Source organism: Triturus cristatus, chromosome 7 (assembly GCF_964204655.1).
Source record: "Triturus cristatus chromosome 7, aTriCri1.1, whole genome shotgun sequence".
Classification (NCBI taxonomy): domain Eukaryota; kingdom Metazoa; phylum Chordata; class Amphibia; order Caudata; family Salamandridae; genus Triturus; species Triturus cristatus.
Window position 1 is genome coordinate 697,562,225 of NC_140590.1, and position 24,691 is coordinate 697,586,915.

Sequence of the window (24,691 nt, forward strand, 5' to 3'; positions counted from 1 at the left end):
CAGTACAAGCACTCTCCCCGAGCTGGGCTCTCGGATTTCGACCAAGACCTTTCAAGCAGAAATTTCCGAGGTGGGGTACGATCCATAGTGGAGACGAGCTCTTGAGCTGTCTATCACCCACTGACATACTATACTCAGCCTCACTCAGATCTTTATATGCTTGTATCTCTTCATCTGGGATAAGCGATGCATCGAAAATATCTCTATCTAAATCAGCAATCGCTATCGCCAAAGGCTTGTGGTACGGACCAGGACCAAAGTTCGCGGAGCGTGGCTCTCGACTGGGGTAGGAATCTAGTGCACTACGGAACATAGTTTGGAATGCTCGAGCTGACCCTTGGGAACTATAAGGAAGAACCAAATACGGAATACCTCTATCCATGGTATGTGGCATTAATCCACACACCCAACAGTTGGTAGTATTCATCACCAACTGATGCTGATGTAGGAGTTGAACGAAGGAGTTATTCATGACTTCCGCACGTCTAACCTGTTCATGTTGGGGCAGAAGATGAAAGGAATGTGGGGAAACAGTGGTAATAGAACTTAGTTTAGGAGAAAAAGTAGGTGAAATGGAAGGCAATAACGACTGTATTCCAAAATACACTCCGCCCAACAATAGCATAGAAACAGTCAGAAACAGTAGAAATACCTGAAACAAAAAGCATTTTGTTCGTACCATCTTATGCAATTTAGATCTTTGCGCCGACATCCTTTCTACTTCCAACAGCTTAGAGAACACCATCCTCTAAAAACCGTCCGTGACGTCCTTGACGCACTTCGTTCTGAGTAGCGATTATCAATTCCCAGGAGTTCCCAGGAACCGATAAAAGGTAACTGACCTAGTATCAGGAACCTGCTAAACAGAAGGAAGTACCCGCATGGCCCTACGGTTAACCCGGATGATAGGTTTTCTTAAACAAACATTCAACTTAATAAAAAATCTCTTAACTGTAAAAAGTACACGTAGAAAGAAATTCAAAAAATCAGCAAAGGATGCAATTGTTCTTAATGTTCGTGGCAACAGTAAAGGAAAATATAAAAAATTGTATTAGTCTTTGTCGTGTGAACGAAGAAAATATCGACTTCTTCCAGGTCGAGTCTGTTCTTCAAATAATTGTTCCGCTGGTGAAACAGTGTTCAATCGGTCAAATGACAATTCAGACCTTGAGTTCTCCAAAACTGACGACTCAACAGATGTGTCCGGCTGCAATGAATTGTTTACTACAGGTTGAGCATCGCTAAACGGCACGTAACGTAGAGGGGTCTCGGTTTCCGCTGTCGCAATACCAGTTCTCACCCAATTATCTGCTGGTGAAGGGATCGAAACCTTTTTGGTATGGGTGGCATGCACCCAGTTCTTTCTGCCTTCCAACCGAACTGCAGTCCTTGTGGCCAACAACACTTGAAAAGGGCCCAAAAATCTTGGCTCCAGATTGCGTTTTCTGCCAAAATTGCGGGTAACAACCCAGTCACCCGGTTGGAGCCGATGTCCAGGACCCTCTGTTTGTGCCGGTAAAGCTTCAAAGACCTGTTGTTGAATTAACCTCAGTTTAGCAATCAGATCATGAAGATAATCAATTAACATTGGATACTCAAGGCTATCAAAGGCCTTAGGCCTCGGGACTCCCCAAATGTTCGCAGGGCGGCCGAACACTATCTCATATGGGCTAAGCCCTACTCGAGAGTGCACAGTCGCCCTGGTTCACAAGAGAGCCAGAGGCAAAGCATCAGGCCATGACAAACCAGTCGTAGCTTGTATCTTTGCAAGTTTCAGTTTCAGAGTACCATTGTACCGTTCAACCAAACCCGCTGCCTGAGGATGATTGGCGCTATGGAATTTCTGTCTAATTCCAAGGCCCTTACACACACTCTGCATCACACTTCCCACAAACTCACTTCCATTATCTAACCACACAATCCGTGGCATTCCATACCGAGGAAAGTATTCCTTCAGTAGGATTTTCGTTGTGGACAAGGCAGTATTATCTTTAAGAGGATAAGCCTCTATCCATCTGGAGAACGCACAAACCACAACTAAAATGTACTTCAGATTATTGCATCTCTCCATATGGATGAAGTCCAGTTGGATAACCTCAAAGGGACACGTAGGAGGGGCAAAATGGCCAGGTGGAGTGGGGGTGCCCTTGCCAGGATTATACATTAAACACACCATACAATTCTTAACCACCCTCTCAGCACATTTAGCGATACCGTCATTCTTCCATACAGGAGATAATAACTTACATATACCTTTCGCGCTAATATGTGACAAGCCGTGAGCCATAGTCACAACGGCTAGCACATATGCATCCGGTAACATCCACCTCTGACATTCCGACAAGTCAACCCAACATCCATGGGTGTCTAACTTTCCCGTACTTTCTTTCCACTTGGTCTTTTCAGTTTTAGTGGCCTCATTCTGAAATGCTTTCACGCTCTCAACAGTGTCTTCACACATACCAGTCTCTGTCGGCCACCTCACTGAACTCGTAACATACATTCGGGACGCAAGATTCTTAGCCGTTTCCTTAGCAATCTCATCCGCAAATGCATTACCACGACCAAAATCATACGTAACCTTTCGATGCGCACTACATTTAATGATTGCCACCTGTTTAGGCAATGTAAGTGCATCCAAAAGATCGCTCACAAGCTGTCCGTGTTGGATCTTCGTACCATGCGATGTCATAAATCCTCTCTCTCTCCACAATCGGCCAAAGCTATGTGCAACACCAAACGCATACTGAATGTCGGTAAATACATTCACTCGCTTTCCTCTAGACAAAACACACGCTCTCGTCAACGCAATCAACTCTGCCGCTTGCGCTGAATTCTGACTCAATCTCGCAGTTTCCACAACCGTACTCAACGTCACTACAGCATACGCAGTCATCACATCACCATTCGGCAACTTAAAACATGAACCATCAACATACAAAGTGCCATCGGGGTCTATCAATGGAGTGTTTTTCAGGTACACACGACCCTTCGTTTCTTCCTCTGTTCGTAAATAACAATCATGTGGTGGTACATCATTTGATTCCACATTAGTCGGCAACAATGTCGCCGGATTCAGCACATTGCAACGCTTGATCTGTATATGACTTGCCAAAAGTGTCAACTCGTAACCGGACAACCTTGCACTCGTCAGATGTTGAGTTTTTGTACGATTCAGGAGAGTGTCAACTGCATGCGGAACCATCACTGTGAGCATATTATCCATAACCAGACCTGCGGATTGTCGAATAGACACCGCAGCTGCCGCTGTCGCTCTCAAGCAACTCGGCAACGCTCTAGCTACCGGGTCTAAGGTCGAGGAAAAATATGCACATGGACGCTGCTTGCCACCAAAGTGTTGCGTCAAAACACTCAACGCACAACCTTCTCTCTCGTGGACGTATAGTGTAAATGGCTTACTGTAATCAGGAGTACCTAACACAGGAGCCGAACACAACGCATCACGCAGTTCAGAAAAACTTTTCTGACATTCTTCCGTCCATGGCAAAGGAGTCGAAACATCCTTGCACGTAAGAGCTATCAAGGGCTTTGCTAACAGTGAAAAGTTTGGGATCCACTGTCTGCAGTATGACGTGATACCTAGAAAGGCACGCACATCTCTCTGAGTTGTTGGCACAGTCATTCGAGCGATCGCTGCAATTCTTTCTGGGGTCAACCTTCTTCCCTCCTTTGACAATAAGTGACCTAGATAGGTTACTTCTTGACAGCAATATTGCAATTTAGAAGGTGACACCTTGTGATGTAAGTCACATAGATGCTGTAACAGTGATACTGTAGCAGTTTTGCAAATCTGTTCAGTGTCAGCAGCTACCAACAGATCATCAACGTACTGAATCAAGGCCGCACCAGCCGGTAACACAAACGCATCAAGTTGGCTCCTAAGCGCTTGACTATAGATCGATGGACTCTCACAGTAGCCCTGAGGTGCGCGTTTAAACCTGAAACTGCGACCACCTAATGAAAATCCGAATAGATCTCTGCTTTCCTCAGCAATCGGAATACTAAAGAAAGCATTCTTCAGATCGATTACCGAGAACCATGATGCAGAAGCTGGAATCAGAGTCAGCAAAGCTGTAATGTCAGGCACCACGGGAAACTGTGGAATCACAATTTTATTCACCTCTCTTAAATCAATAACAAAACGATACACAGGAGGCTTGGATGGATCAGTTCGTTTCAAAATAGGTAACACAGGACTATTACACACGTTACCCCGAGTTTCTTCGATGACATCTTTATCGATCAGATCGTAAATGATCGCTAATAGTGCTCGCTCTCCATCAAGAGAGATACGATACTGAGGAATGCGTGGTAGTCGCACATTGGATTTCAATTGAACAACATAAGGCGGTATATCCAACAGGCACACGTCGTTGGGACCCGTCGCCCACAAAGACTTAGGAAGAGAACTCAATTCCGGTGGGAGCTTATCAGTCGACAAATACATAGGAGAGATCACTTTCTGACCCAACGTAAGCTCCACTCCCGCAGGAGAACAGTACAAAGTCGCATATAACCGCTTCAACAAATCCAGGCCCAAAAGATTCTCACCACAACCAGTAGTCAAAAGCAAAGGAGCTTCTAACTCACGAGACCCAATTGTAAGGGGCAACGGGCAAGAAACTGGATTGCTAACAGGGGCGCCAGAGAATCCAACGGAAACATTCGTTAAGCCAGACAAAGGCGCGCCAGGGAGTTTCGAATGCATGATGGAGCTTTTCGCTGCACCAGTATCCAACAGAAAAGGCTCAACTACGCCCATTGTGGCAACTGTAACGTAAGGCCCTCTCTGATCAACCGGAACAGATACCACTCCCTTTCTTTGTCTATGGCTGTCCTAATAATGACCGTCAGCAGCAACATCATGCTCGACGTAATAGTCGTCCACATGATACTGTGCAGATCTACCAGACGATAAATCGCGCCGATCAAAGCAATTTGGCGAGCCTGCCGAAGTGGCCAAACGCTCATTCTGATTCTGAGTAACACCGCGACCTCTACCACGTGATGCTTGTTGAGGACCACTACGACCTCCTCGAGCCGAAACACCATTGTTTCGGTCACGCAAAACTGGACAATTAAACTTCAGATGGCCCTCACCCCTACAATATGCGCATTGATTATACCCTAACATAGTTCGTGGTGTAGAGGAGTCAGTACGCGGCTGTGACCTAGAAAACTGTGACTGTAATCGATTTTGCTGTTGCGAGTCATTCTGATTCGAGCGCGGGGGATACACTTGCTGCAATAAGACCTTAGTTTTAAGATCCTTCGTTTTCTTATCTGCACGTTCGCTTTCTTCTTTCTCTCTATTTTCGTAGTATTGGGCCGTAGCTAATATTTGAGCAGTAGTAGAAACAGCCCACGAACTTTCAGAATTCTTCAATTTGTTGCTTAGTTCAGGCAACAGATTCGAGACAAATTTATCAACAAACAGTCGCTGACCTCCCTCAGTGCTCATATCCTGACCACTGTGATCGATGAATGCCTCCTCAAATCTCGTAAAGAAATCAGAGACACTCTCGTCCTTCTTTTGTTTGCACGCGGACAGTTTGTCCCAGTTAACTCTTATCGCCGGCATAAGCGTCTTCATAAGTGTAATTATCCTCTGGGGCAGATTCTCAATGAGCTGTTCAGGTTTAGCCCCACCAACTTGCCGTGCGTCAGCCGCAGCAAGAGCAGCCCAATCACCGCCTAACTCAGCTACGTGATTCTCTTGGCGGATTTTCGCCCAAATCGGTTGAGGTACTACATTACCAAACAACATGTCGATGTCGGCAAGGTTCATAATAGTAGCATCCACTAATTGGGATAACTCCTTATAATAACCTGCCGGATTTTTGCGGGGGTCAGGCAAAGTTTGCTTCACCTGCAAAACTTCCGACCGCTTCCAGGGGAGGTGTATCCAAACTCTCTGAAAGTGTGGTGGAATAACAGGGTTAGCAGCAGGATCACCTGGCATCCACACTGGGGGAACTTCCCGCATAGGGTACTGACCAGATTGTGCCATCCGTTCCTCAGATTCACCCTTAAACAATGCTTGAGGTGATACCGTAGATCGAAAAGATAACAGACGCTCTAAAGCATGTCGGACATTAGCACCCACAATCATACCACTCGAAAATTGATTCTGAAGCTCAGTAATCTCGGGCGGTACATTGTCTACCGCATCATTATCCCACTCTTCTCGCAAAGATTTACACATTTCCTCGTACACAAATCTTTGTGTGGGCTCATTAAACTGAGAAAATGTCTCAAACTATACGCGAAGTGTACTTCGCGGGATGACTAATCCATTTACGCGCCAGTTTTACTAACGACTCACGTTCTCTACCATCAGGAATTTGACTGCGCCTCTGAGAGACATCAGAAAGATCGGACCCAAGTATCGGTCCAAAAAGTGGAGAGTAGAGATTAGTGACAGCATTAAATATACGACTACGAACAGAAGGGGAAGAAGAAAGAAGCACAGGAGTAACTACATTAGGGGTAACCGTAGAAATAGTAGAAGTAGTCGAGATAGCAGGAGTAGTAGTAACAATAGGCGGAAGAGGTACAGGCACAGGAGCAATAGGGAAAAGAGCGGGTAGCGGAGGATGAACAATTTGCGGCACAAGAGGGTTCGGAAGTACAGGAGGAACAACAGGCTGTCCAGCAGCCGCCAAGACAACAGGTTGGGGAGCAAGGGGAATCACAGGACCCACAGTATCTGGTGCATAGGGAGGTGGTGATTTCAATAGATAAGACAATAAGGGATCCTCGACCGTTTCTTCTCCCGTCTTATCCGGACTAGACGGTAAAACCGGATAACATTTATCCACCGCCATATGATGCAGTCTAGCAGAAACTTCCTGCTCCTTCTCATCCTTGTCTCGCTGATACTGTTCTGCATTTCGCATTACCGCAATAACACCTTCTCTCTTATTTTTCTTAGACTGTTTGATTTCTTTCTGCTTGGCCTCTTTACGCCATAACCGAAAGGAATCAAACACGGCCGGCCTAGCCTTCTTTTTAAACAATTTAGTTTCAAGATTATCCAATATTGCAGTTTCGAAACTACCATGTGGTGGCCAACTAAGAACACCATCATTTTTAGTATATCGAATCCAATATTCATTATATACGATAGGACCTACTCCGTGGCGACTATAGAGCTCATAAATTGGAGTTCCAACTGGAGGTATCGGACATGAATCCTCCAGTCGGGAATCCGTGCTGCAACATTTAAAGAAACCAAACAAAGTACTACGGCCAGGCATCGTGCACACTAACCGAGTTTACAAACTTCAAGGGCTATCGAATTACGATGTCCTCGCAAAAATGCAAGACCCTCGGTTTTTGGCAATTGCAATTGTCAAATAAAACCCAACAACTAAGAACCAACGACTAAGAACCACAAATGCAATGGAACCATGCAAACAACCAAGTCTACTCTGGGAGCGACCCACAAATACTTAACTGAAAGAGCAATGGCGTCACCAGGAAGGCACGTCTATCGTCTCGCCGTACAAAGGACTACGCCAGGCGCCAAAACAGGTCGACAGTCAGGGCATCAGTCCGTCGCAGCCGTCAGGAGGCGGGAATCTTCGCGGGAAAAGTCTTCGGGCCACTTATTTCGACAACTGGATCGATGAAGCGGGGTGCACCTTCCCTCGGAGATTTCACACGAAGTTCCTCACGATCGTCGGGCTTTGGACCGGTACCGCTGATGTCGCCCCACGTTGGGCGCCAACTGAAGGACTGGGCTATTCTAAGGCCCAGCGGTGCCAGGGGACAACACCTGAAACCTTCGTGGGTTACCTGTTCCGGCGTACAAAACACAGAGACACGGGACACTTCCTGCGGCGTCAAAGATCAGCATTTATTGACTGCAGGGATACAGAAATCGCAAGAAGTACACAACGTGTAGGTTCTGAGAGACTGCTTCAAATTGCACAAGTGGATCGCTCCTTTTATACACATTTTTGTCATTGATCAGCATGGCGAACAAAAGGTTACAACTCAATTCCCACAGTAAACTTCAAAAAGGTCGCATTCATGTTTTCAGAAACCCGGAACATAATTACAGCAGCATTGCTGGTTCCCAACTGTAAAAACACATTAAGCACATTCCATTCTGACCATAACGAATTAGGGGAAGGGACAGAAACAGATGCAAAGGATGCACAACAGTTTAGGAAACAGTGTAGAGAGCAATATCGGAAACTTGATTGCAGGATCAAAGGACTCGTGCCTAATGTATGCACGACTGAAACAATAAACTAGCACGGCAAGATGAGCCTCGAGCGGAGCCATCTGCCCTTGCCGTGTCATCCCCCTCATCATAAAGACACCTTCAAAGGAAAATGTTTCCTCCACGAAAGCTTGGGAATCCCAGGGTCACGAAGCGGACAGTGTCCGTTCGCTGGCTACTTGAGGGAAAGAGACAAAATGGATACCGTATCTAAAATGGAACCCAGGGGTTCAGGTGGACATGCCCAGGAATGAGACGAACCATACATAATAGCGTAGCGAAAACGCGTACACCCACTAAACTCGTCATTTGCGGTTCGTAGATACCAAACTCGTCCATATTTGAACATACCCAAAATGTCAGTCCAATTCCCACGGAACCTCAGAGGTACTGCCAGACTCCAGAACCACAGGAGCCCTGTTTACAGGTGCTCCAGGTCCTCTACTCACTAAGAGATCTTCCTCAAGTGGACTAACAGGACAGCCTAGGTCCCCAACTTGGTGTTCCCTCATGAAACCATCCACGTCCTGAGGCGGGGTTTTGGGCGTCTGGGGATCCTCGGTCACCCCCTCACTCCTGCTCCACTGAGCCAGGCAGTGAGCCCCTACACCCTCCTCGCTATCCTGGGACCTAGCTGGCCTACACTGAGCCTCCTCCACCATGCTGGGCTGGAGGATCTCTGACCCACTATTGTTGGAATCACTCACTAATGACTCTAGAGGACCTCTGGCCCTTTCCCAGCGGTCTGCTTCCTCTGCAAGTTCCCATGGACAAAAAGAGCCATACCTCAACAGGTGTTGGCGCAACCCTGGCGAACAACTACGGAGCATCTGCTCTTTCATAACCAGAGTATACAGTTTATCAAAATCATCTTCTGCGTTAACTCTTACCCAATCAAACAGTGCATCATCACATTCCCCCAAAAACTCCTCCCAAGAATGGTGAGACAGCTTCCTACTGCCCCTGAATTTCAACCTATACTCCTCTTCTTGGGAAACAGGTACCAGACTGGGTGAACTGGGAATGGGACTCTCTGTACTGCACTCTATATCGCTGCCACCACTGGACTCCACCCTCACTGGGGAATCCAGAAAACTACCACTGTGCTCAGGGGACAGGGAAAGGGATGAGGCGCTATCTCCTACGCTAGACCCAGCAAGGGACTCCCTACCTACGGGGTCCTCATTCTCTACTGGCGTCCAGGTACTGTCATTTTCTTCTGAATCTTCAGGGCTCCCAACAGACCCACCACCCTCCAGGTGTGAGGCCCGGGCCCTTTCTTCCTCCCTGTGCTCACGTTCCCATTCACCTGCTTGCCATCCAATCATGTGGTTCCTCAGTTCGTACACAGTGTCTGACTCTCTCACCCCTATGTTTCTCTCTCTACAGAACCTTTCCAACTCCTGCATACTGTAATAAACTAGATCACTGGGATCAAAAGCAGGCTCCATTCTGGCAGACGTTCTAGAGAAAAGATCACACAGGGAACCTAGGGGTCTGCGTTTAACACAGGAGTACACAATTCACAAATGATTCAGCAAGCTCTCTATCCCAGAGAACTCACACTCACTTGCCTAGTGCCACACACCATTCATCCACACACAACCCTCCCCTCGGACTGGTAAGGCAGTTTCTACCACCCCTGATTCCTCAACCTGACCACCACGTGACACAGGTACCAACTCTGGGCGCAGGGCGGGGGACAAATGTACTGGACACTATTATGCTGCCACCACTGGATCCCACCCTCTGGTGAATCCAGAAAACACAATGCACTTGGGGGGATGATCTACCCTCCCGAGCTAGGGACACCTAACTCACAGTGCACAAAAACACATTTCCAAAGAAATGACAATTAAAAACAAACTTAGAACAATAATCCCTATACCGTGTGATTTATCTAAATGCAGAGTTTTGTAGTGCGGCCAGTTGCCGCTGCGGTACAGCGCAAATGCAAGTCCAAATCCCACCGCTGCCACCAATGTTAGAAATGGGATTTCTGGTTGGCTAAGGCTTGCGCCAAAGTCAGGCAGAAACCACCACTCTAGTCAGGGCAAGGAAGTTACACGCCAAAGATAACCCCTGCTCACCCCCTTGGTAGCTTGGCACGAGCACACAGGCTTATCCCGGAGGCGATGTGTAAAGCGTTTGCGCGCGCACCCAGCAACAACACCCAAGGCCCACCACAAAGGAAACTCCACACAAGGTATTATATAAAAATAACCTTTGTATTATACCAAAAACACATTAGATAAGAACACACACTTTACAATGTGCCAACAGGCACGGGCAGAATTTACAAGGGATTATATATACAGGGGACAGGGCCACATGGACCACTGTCAGGAATTAGCACTTGGTAGAAATTAGCACTTAGAACATAAGAATAATACTTTAGAACATAGCACATACAATCACTGTAGCACTGAAAATAGAACATGTAGCACACAACCAGTAACTACTGGTAACAGGTAAGTACCACCTACGCAACCCTAACCACCTTAGGAAAATACTGCGCAGGGAATCAGGACCTCACTAGTACCACCTGTACTTGGAGAAAAGCAACCACCTTAGTATCACAATACCTGTAGGGGTCTAAGCACATAAACACATGATGCATAACACATTCAGAGGTGTAAACACAAGGCACATGACGCATAGAAGCACAACCTACACTAGGAAAGACCTTCCCCTACGCATAGGTACAGCTAGCAATCAACATAGCATAAAGGCATTGCGCGGGCGCAAAAATACATATGTAAACATCAACAGGTACCCTAGGTGAGGGCACGACACAGCAAAACTGTCCCCAGGCCAACCTGGCCTTTCAGGGGCTCAACCGCCCTTCGTCCACAAAGTCAGGGCTGGACTAGGCAGGCTGCGCAAGCCAATGAGCGCAGGGGCTCAACCTAAACGTGGCAGCTGCCCACTAAGTGCTGGGCAGCTGTGGCACTGAACTTGGGCACCGGCGTGCCTCTGGAGCCCTCTCTGGGCTCTGGTATGCGAATATGCCCTGGGGCAATGGTGGAGCCTCGTGGGCTCTAAACAAACAATGTGCCCCGTTTGGAGTCCCTCTGGACTCTAGACAATGTCGCCCCCCAACGTTGGAGCCTCGTGGGCTCTGAAACGATGTGCCCTCAACGTTGGAGCGCCTAGCGCTCTAAATACTCGTGCCCCCTTGGAGCCTCGTGGCTCAATAACAAAGGTGCCCCGTTAGAGCCTTCAGGCTCTGAAATACACATATGGGGGCCAACGTCGGAGCGGCCCACTGCCTTCCGGGGCCGCTCTTCCTCAGAAGATAAATGCTCCTCTATGCCGGAGCGCCCCTCGGGGCTCGGTAAGCACTGCCCCCTCCTCCTTCGAGGGAGTGTCAGGTGCTCCGAAAACCACCAGGCTGCCCTACTCACCGGGACTCCGGCGGCGCTTCTCTGCTTGGCGCGGGGCTTCTCCGGGATGCAGGGCTCTCCCCTACTTGCGGGAGCCCTGCAGGGGCAGTCACCGCACGTCCTTACTGGAGCGCGGGGTGGGCTCCCGTCCGCTCCTCTTCCGGGCTCCGGCCCCGCCTCCACGAAGGCTGGACTTCCCTTTGTTTCCGGGTCGCCGCAGGCCGCGCGGTGGCCCCGAGCTCCTGGTGACGGCGGCGATACGGGGTGGGCTCCCGGTTACGATGCAAAATAAAGTCGATAACGGGGTAGGCTCCCGATTCACCAATGACCATAAAAGCGCGGGGTGGCACCCGCTATCAGCAAATCACTCCAGTAGCGGGGTAGGCTCCCGCTTGGTTCTCCTAGCGCCGCGATGCAGGGTGGGCACCTGCTTGGTACTAGACAATAAATCGAGGTGGGCACTCGATATCAGAAATAAAGCGCTCCTAGCGCTAGGGACAAAAAGTGAAAGCGCTCTCAGCGCCAAAGGCCAACAAAAGCTCCCAGGCGCTTTAGGGACACAAGCAAAGCGCTCCCAGTGCTTAGAGGAGAACAAGCACAAAGTCCAGCAAAGTCTCTAGGAAGGTAGGCAGGGGGCAAGGCTGGGCCAGGGGCCAGCTCACTGGGCCCTCCAGGGCAGGAAGGCAGTCCCAAGTGGCGGTTCCTCCTGGCCTCCAGCAGCAGCAGCAGCAGCCCCCCTCAGGATCCTGGAAGAGAACAGTTTCTGTGGGGACACAGCCCCATTTTTATACACTAAAACCCTTTGTTCTTGGTTCAGGGTGAGGGGGAAAACCAGTCGCAGCTGGTTGGGGAGCACCCTTGATATGCTCAGCCCCTCACTCTATTCACTGGCAGGGCTAGGGTCGTCAGTCGCACCACAGGGGGCGGAGCCAGCATTGTGTGGGGAAAGCCCTGCCCTATTCAGGTCCAAGGTGCACTCCTCCCCAGACATCAGCATGCTAATCTCACACTCACCACTGGGGCAGACCCAACCAGACTCCTGGAGCCAGGCTCACCAGCCAGCTCCAGCCAATCACACGCCAGACACACTGCACGCAGAAGTGCCCACTTCTAGAAGTGGCACTTCCACACTAGGTACATGCACGCCGCACACATCATCGCGCAGCATTCAATCACACGAGTCCGCACATACCAAACTCGGGCCTGCACACCCCACGCATCAGGAACTACTAGGGACACATACATTCCCCATGCATTCCTATGGGAGGGCAGGCCTATCTCACCACATGCACTCAGAGTGCGCACGCACTTTACCCTGGGACACAGGGAAAGTGCGCAGGAACCAAAAACCACTATCACCAAGTCACCCATAAAAGGAAAAAAAAGTTCAGGGGTAAACATGCCAGAAGGGCCAAGTCCAACAACTAACATGTAACCACCAATCAGAATTACGCTCGCGCACGTTAGGGTGCGCGCACGGTGTTCGCACGGTGCGCGCATGGTGCTCGCACGGTGTGCGGCTATAGATATGTATGTGCTTTTAACTGCAATTTTCTCAGGAACTACTGAACAGATTGACTCCATATATGCAAAAGGCACATCCCTGAGCTGAGGACTACCTCTCTGCCAAATTTCAAGTAATTCTGTTCAGCCGTTCGGGCTGTACCTTGGACTAAAGGTCCCTATGGAAAATTGCATGGGGAAAATGCGTTTTGGGACCCCCCTTTTTTCTCAGCCCCCGCTTGACGAATCCCCCCGAGACTTTCGGGGTAGGAGCGGAGCGGAGCGCCCCACCTATTTTGAAAATTTCGCGAGGATTCGTCAACCGGCGCCAAAGTTATTCCAAATAGAATGTTGCGGATTTCCTATGGAAACACGGTCCTAACTATAACTATCTACTGGCGACTGCCAGTAGATAATATATATATATATATATATTGAACTCGTTGCCTGCTTACACCCGTTGCGGCTCCAAATCAGAGGGCAAGCCAGGTCTGATTGATATTCGCAAATCACCTCGAAAACAAGAAATGACGACGCGATGGTCTGGCCACATTCAAAATTTATTGTCGGCTGATAGATAGTTTTTTTTTTCTGGCCACATTCAAAATGTATTGTCAGCTGATAGATAGGACACTTTTCGCCAGCCCAGCAGGCTTGCTCATCAACAAGAATGCATAAAGTTTCAACCGTTTTAAATCATATGCTTGTGAAAATGTCACGTGCTAAACTACTAGTATAGTGTGTTAGAAGACAGGCTCGTAGTTTTTACATTACATGTCGTTTTTTTGACTTTCATTGAAAGGTTCCAAAAACAAATTAATGTTTTTAAATGTTGGCTTTAAAACAATCAAAATGTATTCCATTTTAAAACCCCTTCAGCACAGTAACGATCACTTGAATTTCAGATTCAGCCACTGTGGGCATAGTTATTATACAAACCGATACTCATGTATACATATAATATACAAATATTATTTCATCCGTTTGGGTGGTGTATGGTTGGATCTGGCCCTTGTGGGATTTTTGTGCTAACATTTCTTAGCGACTATTGTTATGTCAATGTTAAAAGCTATTTTATGGTATCAAGCCCAAGTGGACAGTAATATATTGACATTCTTTTGCACAAACCACAAATTTGATGATATAACTGTTAGTATTTACACTGTTTCAACACTGTACTGACAATGATACAACATGTCGACCTTCTAAAGTGCAATGTGTTACCTAGTGAAAAACCAATGAAATTAAATCAAGTAATACTTAAATGGTTAAAAACAGGGATTTCGGAGGAACTCAATTCTTGAGAGCATTAATCAAAATTCTAGTGGTCTTTACAGATGTGTATGCAAATCCTCTTCCATATTTATTCCTGAAGGCGTTATGGTGTTGAGTTCTAGTATATAACATGGTTCCATTTTTCTCAACTTCTTTTCACGATTACCTCCCCTAATATTAGGAGGAAAATAATCAGTTACAAAATATGTTAGACCTTACCCTTTTTTATTGTGATGCAACTCAAAATGGCGAGCTACCGGATATGTTTTATCGCCATTTTTGATGGTTCGCAGATGCTGTAGCACTTGTTTGTGTACGGGAAGGATAGTGCTGCCTACGTACCTCAGGCCACATGGGCACTGAAATATATAGACTGCAAAATCAGTTTTGCATGTAAAATGCCCTTTAATTTTCTTCTCTCTTTTGGAGAGACCTGGTTTGTACATTGTCGTATTGTTTCCATGGAGACATGCTTTACATTTTATAAATTTTATGAAGCCCTCTTTTTTAATAAGCCAAGAAGAATTGGTAACTCCTGACTGACTTCGGGGGTCCATATTGCTTACTAGCATCTGTTTAATAGATTTAGCACGATTTAACACGTCTGAGCGTAATGGCTTATTTCTTCTGAACTAGTTTACCTAGGACTGGATCATTTTTTATCAAGTGCCAATGTTTCATATGTTGTTTATTATATGAAATAATCATTCTACACTAATTATTTTGAACATTTTCTCTTTTTTCTTTGGACTTGCTTTTGGTAAACAGGATTTCCTCTCTGTTTTTTTTCTTTGCTTTATATATGGCTGATTGTATGCAATTGTCTGAATAGCCTCTTACTTTGAACCGAGTTTTTAAACAGCCAAGTTCTTTATCAAGGGTTTCCTGCTTGCTACAATTTCTCATTGTCCAAAGGCAAACCCCACAGGTGATGCTTCTAATCAGGCTGTTGGGGTGGAAACTTGTTGCATGGAGCAACGTGTTTCCCGCTGTTGATTTTCGATACAGCTTCGTATGTAACTTTGTATTTTTCTCTTAGCTTGTCAAATCAAGAAAATTCACAGAGGTGGAACTCTTATAATTTTAAGTTTAAGTTGTTAATCTGAAGTTTCTTAATGAAATGCTTTACTGATTTCTCTGAGCCCTTCCATACGACAAACAAGTTGTCGATGAAGCGACTCCAATGTAAAATGTTATTTTGCCATTCTTCCTGGTACAGCGTCCGGGCCACCTGCTCCTCCCGCCAGCCCATATACAAATTAGCATAGCTGGGGGCAAAGCAGGAGCCTATGTCTGTACCGCAAATTTGATGGAACAACTCGCCATTAAACAGGAAGTAATTATTTTTTAAGCATATTGAAGTCATTGCTATCCGCATCTGTGTATGGGTCCATAGTTTGATTGGCCTACTCCCAAGATAGTGTTTAATGGCATTATATAACTCGCCAGTAGGTAATACAGAAATATCAGTCAGTGATGATGGCATACCTTGCATTTTACCCGTGCCACATGGCATCCACGGTGGTTTTCAGGAACATATACTCGAGTTATCTCATCTAATTATAGAACTAGTTTCTATCACTGATACGTCTTGGGCGACTTTCATAACGCCGTTTTCCACACATTGACAATGCCTCTATCTGTGCCCGCACTTGCTTAACTCTCAACACACTGCGCATCACTGGAGTTACAGGATGCTGGGCCATCTGCACTGCTATAGAGAGCACTAGTCTTTTGTCTATGTGTGCCACTGAAGTTTGCTTGTCATTTTTGCGCCTAGTCATCGGCTGACAACAAGATGGTTTTTTTTACTTCATGCTGCAAAATTGCCACGTTTTTGCCATGTTACTCAAGTTTGCTTGTCATTTTTGCACCTAGTCAGCGGCTGATGACATGATGTTTTTACTGCATGCTGCAAAATTGCCACGTTTTTGCCATGTCACATTAAACATAGAAAAGGCACTAATAGATACTATGCAAACAATGTCCATTTTCAAAGCACGCTATGTGATCAAGACCACAGGCTTGGGGTCGAAACGAGTCATCCTGACATGCTAAAGCAATAAACGGATTCATTGTATCTTCAACTGGAATCTGTGCTCCTTTTTGGCCCGCTGCTGTCGTTCACTGGGATTCTGGTTTCATAGATATATATATGTATATGTATATATATTACCTACTGGTGGTCAATAGTAGGTAGTTATAGTTAGAACCTAGTTTCCGTAGGAAAAGCGTTTTGTGATTTGCCAATAACTTTGGCGCAGTTTGACGAATCTTCACGAAAGTTTCAAAACTAATTGTTCATTCAGGTCAGCTGCCGTGTGTAAGTTTTAGGGTGATTCGTCTGGGGGGGTGAGAAAAAAGGGGGGTCCCGCAACGTGTTTTCTCCATTTTAATTTCCATAGGAAACTTTAGACACGGCTACAGCCTGAACTGCAGAACGGAATTACACCAAATTTGGCAGAGAGAGAGCTCTTGGTCCACAAAGCACACTCTTTCTTAAATGATGTAATTCCGTTCAGTAGTTTTTGAGATATTTAAAGATGTACAAATATCGATATTTGAGAATTATGAGATCTGATTGGCTGAGCCCTCCCCAGCACGACCTTACCTCTGATTGGCTGCCAACCCATCAAACCAGGAAGTGTTGGCAGCCATCTTGTGCCTCGGACGAGGGAGAGAGAAAAAGGTGAAAGTAACATTAAAAAACAAAAAAGGGGGCAAGGTAGGAGCACCCTGTCCTCCAGGCCTGAGGACATCAGAACACAAGTGGACTTCATCCTCCGAGCAGCAGTGCGCCAGGAGCCGCATTTGCAGAGTGGTATAAAGGGGCGTGGCCTCGGACCACCTCTCTGCAATCCAGCTCTGTGGCGCTTACTGGAGGTACCTGGTGGGCTAGTTGGCCCCCAGAGACCCTCAGTATTCAAAGGGAGTTAATTCCCCAAATTAAAACATGCCAGGGGGTGTGTCTGCAGAGTGGTGGAGAAAGGGGGCATGGCCTGGTATGAGAAGTTAGCAATCCTGATGTGTGAGACTTACTGGAGGTAATAGGACGGGTAGTTGGCCCCCAAGGTTGACGTTAGGAGATAACTACCCCTCCTGTTTCCTCCAGTAAATCCCACACTATTGCTAAGAGGTGTTCGGAGGCCACGCTCACCTTTCTCCACCACTTTGCAAACGCGACTGCTATGTTATAGTTAGAAATTAGCATTTAAAAAACCTTAGAAATTCACTGAAAAAACCATAGGTTTCAGGGACGTTATAGTTAGAAATTAGCATTTAAAAAACCTTAGAAGTTTACTGAAAAAGCCATAGGTTTAAGGGACGTTATAGTTAGTTGGAAATTTCACTCGTATAAAACCAGAGAAAATCGAGTGTTATAGTTAGTAGAGCTAACTATAATTCATGCCCCCGCAATGCACTGCTGATGACGTCACATATGACATCACTCATGACATGCTCAGTGACATCACTGATGCCATCTCAAATGACATCAATGATGACATCACTTATGACATCACTTATGGCATCATCCACGTGATCATCTGATGCTCCTCCTCACACACTAGTGTAAACTTTCATACACCCACTCTAAAATACAGACCACCAAAATCGAAACCATAGGCACACCAATAGAAGTTAGCAAATACTCGCTCAGTGATTCACATGTCTACACACACATCCACTCACTAACCCATACAGCCACTCATACATGCAGACTTTCATTAATACAGCCACTGATATATCCACTCATACTCCCATAAAAACACTCACACACTGCAACTCACTTAAAGAGTTACTCAAAAACCTAGTCAGTCACCTAAAGAATTAATTGCACTGCCCTTTTCTCACCTATACAGTTATACACACACCACGTCACTTATTCATACAGATATGTACTGTCTTCAACAATTACTGACATAAGCACACACTTATCCACGCAGCCACTGTCACAATTACTCACTGTCACATATACTCACTTATATACTCCAACACTCACAAATACTGCCTTTCAATATATGTAGTTACTTACACATATACCACTAACACATCCATTCACTCACCAACACAGTTATACGCACACTCACTCACTCATACACTCCCTAACACACGCACTCATAAATGCATACACACAGGGAATCACCCAATCACACATTCATGCAGGGAGTCACACACCCCCCCACCCACACAGACACTCAGGCACCCATACAGGTTCTCAGACAACCAATCATTCTTCAATATACCTTGGCATATATAGATATAACATTCTTGAAATTTTTCGAAACACTCAGTCACTGGATAATGTCATCAGTGATGTAATTTGAGATGTTATCAGTGATGACATCAGTGATGACACTGAGCATGTCATGAGTGATGTAATATGTGACATCATCAGCAGTGCATTGCGGGGGTGCGAGTTATAGTTAGCTCTTCTAATTATAACAGCCAAATTTCTCTGGTTTTATACAAGTGAAAAGTCCAACTAACTATAACATCCCTGAAACCTATGGTTTTTTCAGTGAATATATATATTCCAAAACACCGATCCCGTCCTGATCAAAACAATGAGGCACACACTGGGGATATATCTTCCTTCAAATTTTAATCAACAGCACCGAACAGACGCATTTCGGCTGAACGCCTGATGCATACTGTCTGGGGTCCATACACCAAATGTCTTTTTTACAATTCTTCGTTTCAACCTTGTCAATATATACACTTAAACACATTTTCACAATATAAATACACGGATGAGAAATCTGAAATAATCAATCTTATTATCCCATTGAACAACATATAGTCAAACAATAAAGGGCTAGTGCCCTAAATACTTTTCAATATTGGAGTCCAATTAAATCACGTAGTTTCAGAAATGTCATGGAGTAACTTCTTCTCCAAATCATCTTTGTTTCTGCCAATAAACCAAACACATCACTGTTAGAAATCTGTACCCATCTGAACAGAACAAAAATTTAAATAAACATATCGTTTGATTAAATAAAGTGCAAAATGCTTTTACTGTTAAATTTATGTGCAAATATCGCAATATAATAAATAAAGTGCAAGTGCTTCACAGTACTTTTTCACCTAATGTGCAACATATCGCAATAGGTGCAAATGCTTTACAGTACATATAAGCAAATTGTTCAGTTATTTTAATGGCATAATTTTTAACTGGATGTGTTGTTATTGGCTACTTATTGCTTATATACAAAGGCCATCATGAATTGAACTCCAGAGTTGATAAGATATTGTTCATGTTTTTACATAGCATAATGTCGTCTTCATTCCTCTGTTAATTAAAAATGAAAGTAAAATAATTCTTACTGCAATATAACACCTATTTACATCAAATGGATGTGCACATCCTCCTCAGCGTTTAATCCATGAGGATTCTTGGTATTGAACAAAAGCATATACTTTGACTTAAGTTGGCGTGATTTTCTTTCTCGATCCCTGCCTCTTGTGGATTTTTATACTTGGTCAATGGCGAAATAAACCAATTAATTGGTATTTCCTTTATGCACTTCACTGATATGACGTGCCACCACATAACGTTTATCATTATTCTTTATTGCGCTAAGATGTTGAAGAATACTGACATGTACCATGTGGATTGTACTTCCAATGTACATCTTGGGACATGAACATCTTAATATTTAGACAACAAACTCACTTTTGCAGTTGAGTGGACATCTTATTTTCCACGGGCTACTAAGCAATGGGGATATGACCTGTTGTTCATTTTTTCCAAATCTATATGCCTTACATTTAAAACATCTGTGGAAGCCAGGACTTACTTTCAACCACCCTCCTCTTTTTGTGACTTCCGGATTGGTGTTAAACAGGTCATTCCTCATAGACTTGGCTTTATTGAATGTCACCATAGGTCTTCGTGACACCTTCCCATGCAGTATCGGATCCTGCATGACTAGAGACCAATGCCTACACAGGCTATCTCTCACTTTAACCTGGTAGGCATTATATCCAGTGATCATCCTGATCTGGTTTTCAGTGTTCTTTTTCTTTTCGCTGATTTTCTCTACATCAGGTTTCAACAGTGTGCCTCTCTCAATATTGTCCACCTTTGTTTTAGCTTGCTTCAGTGTGTCATGCCTATACCCTCTTTGCAGAAACCTTTCAGTTAGGGCATTTTGTGCTTCCTCTAGGGCTACTGGCTCACTACAGTTTTGTTTCATTCTTAGGTTTTCTGCATATAGGATGCTCATTTTTAATCTTGGAGGATGGAAACTTCCTGCGTGCAGGATTGTATTGCCAGCAGTCGACTTCCTGTATTTACGGGTATGGATTACCCCTTGTGCTACATATACCTCAAGATTTAAGTTTGTCACACTGGACTCACTGATATGCTCTTTGAATTTTAAATTAAGATTATTTACATTGATCTTTTGTATAAACATCTGAGCTGATTCTTTTGATCCGTCCCATAATATAAAAAGATCATCGATAAATCGAATCCACTTTACTATGTGATCATTCCATTCCCTGCCATATTCGGTTTTGAGCACCTGCTCCTCCCACCAGCCCATATGCAAATTAGCATAGCTGGGGGTGAAGCAGGTGCCCATCACCGTGCCTTGTAGTTGTTTGTGTCTCCCCCAAACATAAAGTGGTTATTGATTAAACATAGTCTGCACATCTCCACCAACTTATTAGTATGTTGGTATAGATTGATTGGTCTCATGTTCAAAAAATTTCTTATTTCCCGTAAGCCATCATCATGAGCAATACTGGTATACAAACTGACGACGTCCAACGTAATGAAAAGATATGTTTCTTTCCAAGTTACATTTGCAATCTGATTCAGGAAGTCTCTTGTGTCCTGAATAACTGCAGGTAATGCTTTTACATATCAGGTCGGTTCAAATAGACTGCCTATGGCACTAATTGCTGGGATAGCGGCGGCACCGACACAACCTCGATTTGGTGCATCTTCAAATTTCCGCCAAACATTGGAACTGGTGTATGCTGCATGACAAAGAAAGCCCTCCCATGTAATCTAAATATATATATATATATATATATATATATATATATATATATATATATATATATATATATATCAAGACCAAACTCCCTTTTGCTTTCACCAAGAAGTCGAGCACACACAAGGTTTCAGGGAGAGCTGCTTTTAATTCAAAATCCGTCATGGCGCGTTTCGTTTTAATAAACTTCCTCAGATGCCGCTAGTCTCAGTAGATTCTCCTGCCCTCCTTTTTAAAACGTCAATGTCCTTCTTCCATTGGCTAAGGCATCGCGGGCATATTAGCATAGTCAAACTTGTCACTGCAAGTCCGTACGGAGCAGACAATCAACGTAAGTACTAGCCCCAGTGGGCGGTGCCTGCTCCTTCCCCATGCTTTGCCATTGGTTATATATATATAGAGATAGATAGATAGATATATCTATTCACTGAAAAAACACAGGTTTCAGGGACGTTATAGTTAGAAATTAGCATTTAAAAAACCGTAGAAATTCACTGAAAAAACCATAGGTTTCAGGGGCGTTATAGTTAGTTGGACATTTCACTCGTACAAAACCAGTGAAATTCCCCTGTTATACTTAGTTCAGCTAACTATAACTCGCGCGCCCGCAATGCACTGCTGATGACGTCACATATTACATCACTCATGACATGGTCAGTGACATCACTCATGACATCACCGACGACATCTCAAATGACATCACTGATGACATCATCCATTGAATGAGTGTTTTTGTGAAAATTTAATATGTTTTATGTATGTATATCTCAAGGTTGATGGAAGAATTAATGGGTATATAAGTGTCTAAATGGATTATTTTGTTTTGTAAAATTGATTGTATAACTGACTGATTAACCCCTTCAGTGCCCATGACGAGCTGGACTCGTCATGGGCTGCGGTGGCGCTGTGCCCATGACGAGTCCAGCTCGTCATGAACTCCGCCCGCTAATGGAAGGCGCGGCACTGGGCGGGGAAAGGGGCGGGCATGCAAGGGGTTAAGTGTATCTTAGTGAATACATGGGTTAGTGAGTAATGTTTAAATATGTAAATATCTGTATCAGTCTCTCACTTTGTGTATAAGTGGCTGCATGGGTTGGTGAGTAGCTACATGAGTGTCTATATGGGTTATTAGTTGGTTTTTTGAGTATCAGTATGAGTGTTTGAGTGTCTGTATGGTTCGGTGGGGGGTATTACTTAGTGCATAGATGCATGAATGATTGACTCACTGTTTGTTTGTGTTGAAGACAGCATGTGTGCAGGACTGTATGGGTGTATGAGTGTGTGTATGGGTGTGTTAGTGAGTGAATGACTGTCTTAATAGTGTCTTTATGAGTAACTACATATGTTTTAAACTAGTATATGTGAGTATTGGTGTATATAAGTGAGTATATCTGAGACTGAGAGATTGGAAGAGTTCCTGTATAAATAAGTATGTGTTTCTATAAGTGATTGTTTAAGAGAGTAAGTATGTGTACGTTTCTGTAGAAGTAAGTGTGGTGGTGTGTGTATAACTGTATGTGCAAGTAAATGGATGTTTGATACTTTGCATGTGTGACTATGTCTGTGAGTAACTCTATGGATGAGTGGCAGTGTGTAACAGGATGTATAGGTATATGAGCACATATTGTGAGTGAGTACATGTATGAGTGACTGAATATAACTGTTAATGAATGAGTGGATGTGTGTGTAGATCTTAGAATTACTGAATGGGTATGTTGTAACTGGTATTAGTATGTTGATTGTTTTGAAAATGTTAGTTTGTATTTTTGAGTGTGTGTATCAAAGGTTATATTAGGGTGAGAGGAGGTCTGCCACTCTATAACAAGGATGATGTCAACAGTGATGTCATTTGAGATGTCATCAGTGATGTCACTGACCACGTCATGAGTGATGTAATATGTGACGTCATCAGCAGTGCATTGTGGGTGCGCGAGTCATAGTTAGCTGAACTAACTATAACAGGGGAATTTCACTGGTTTTGTACGAGTGAAATGTCCAACTAACTATAACGCCCCTGAAACCTATGTTTTTTTCAGTGAATCTCTAAGGTTTTTTAAATGCTAATTTCTAACTATAACGTCCCTGAAACCTATGGTTTTTCGGTGAATTTCAAAGTTTTTTTAAATGCTAATTTCTAACTATAACGTGCCCGAAACCTAAGTGAATTTCTAAGGTTTTTTAAATGTGAGTTTCTAACTATGCCTACAGAGGTAGGACATGTGAAGAAAGAAGAAAAAATGCACAGAAAGAAGCAAAAGAAATGCAGAAAGAAGCAACAGAAGTCCACAAAGACAAAGAAAAGTGCAGGAAGAAGCAAGACATGTGCAGAAAGATCCAACAGAGGAGCAGAAAGAGGCCTTGTTGCAAAATCATCCTGTGCCCACAACGTTTTCAGACGGGTACTGGTGGTAACTTACTCTGACTAACCAGGCCTAGAGCCAGTGCTACGCTAAAAGACACTTCGAATACAGTGAAAACACCTATATATACTAGGGAACACTATGCGTTGGGGTGTCCCTGTGATTAGCATAACCTCCTCTGTAAGGCCCTAGTACATAATAGGGCAGGGGGAGTAAAACTACCTCTAAGTCAGAGGTGCAGAAATATGCTACTTTAACTAATAGTCGCGTTTGCAGAGTGGTGGAGAAAGGGTGCTGGGCGTCCAACCAGCGCTCAGGAATTCCGCTGCGTAAGACTTATAGGAGGTACCAGGAGGGATTCTTGGCCCCCAATCTCCCTTATGACTAAATTGGACTTCATCCCCCATCCCGTAGTCTGCCACGAGGCACGTTTGCAGAGTGGTAGAGAAAGGGGGCCATGGCCTCCGAAGACGTCTTAGCAATCCCACTTTATGGGACTTACTGGAGGTAACAAGAGGGGTAGTTGTCCCCGGAGGACATCCTTACGCAGCCCTCCTCCATTAATAAAAAAAAAAAAAAGGGCCATGCCCCAGGGGATGGGGTCCCCGGGGCAAATTATGGCCTCCATCTCGATTTTTTTTTTGTAAACAAAAATTGGGGGCAGGCCCTGGGGGATGGGGTCACCAGGGCCAAAAAAATGAAAAAAGAAGGGGGCCCCCTTCTAAAAACAAAAAGACCGGGATCGGGCCGGAGGCCACGCCTCCTCCTTACACCACTCTGCAAACGCGCCCTCTGGCGCGTTTGCAGAGGGGGAACTAATTCCCCTTGAATACTGGGGGTCCCTGGGGGCCAACCAGCCCACCAGGAACCTCCAGTATGCACCAGGGGGCTGCGTTGCAGAGAGGT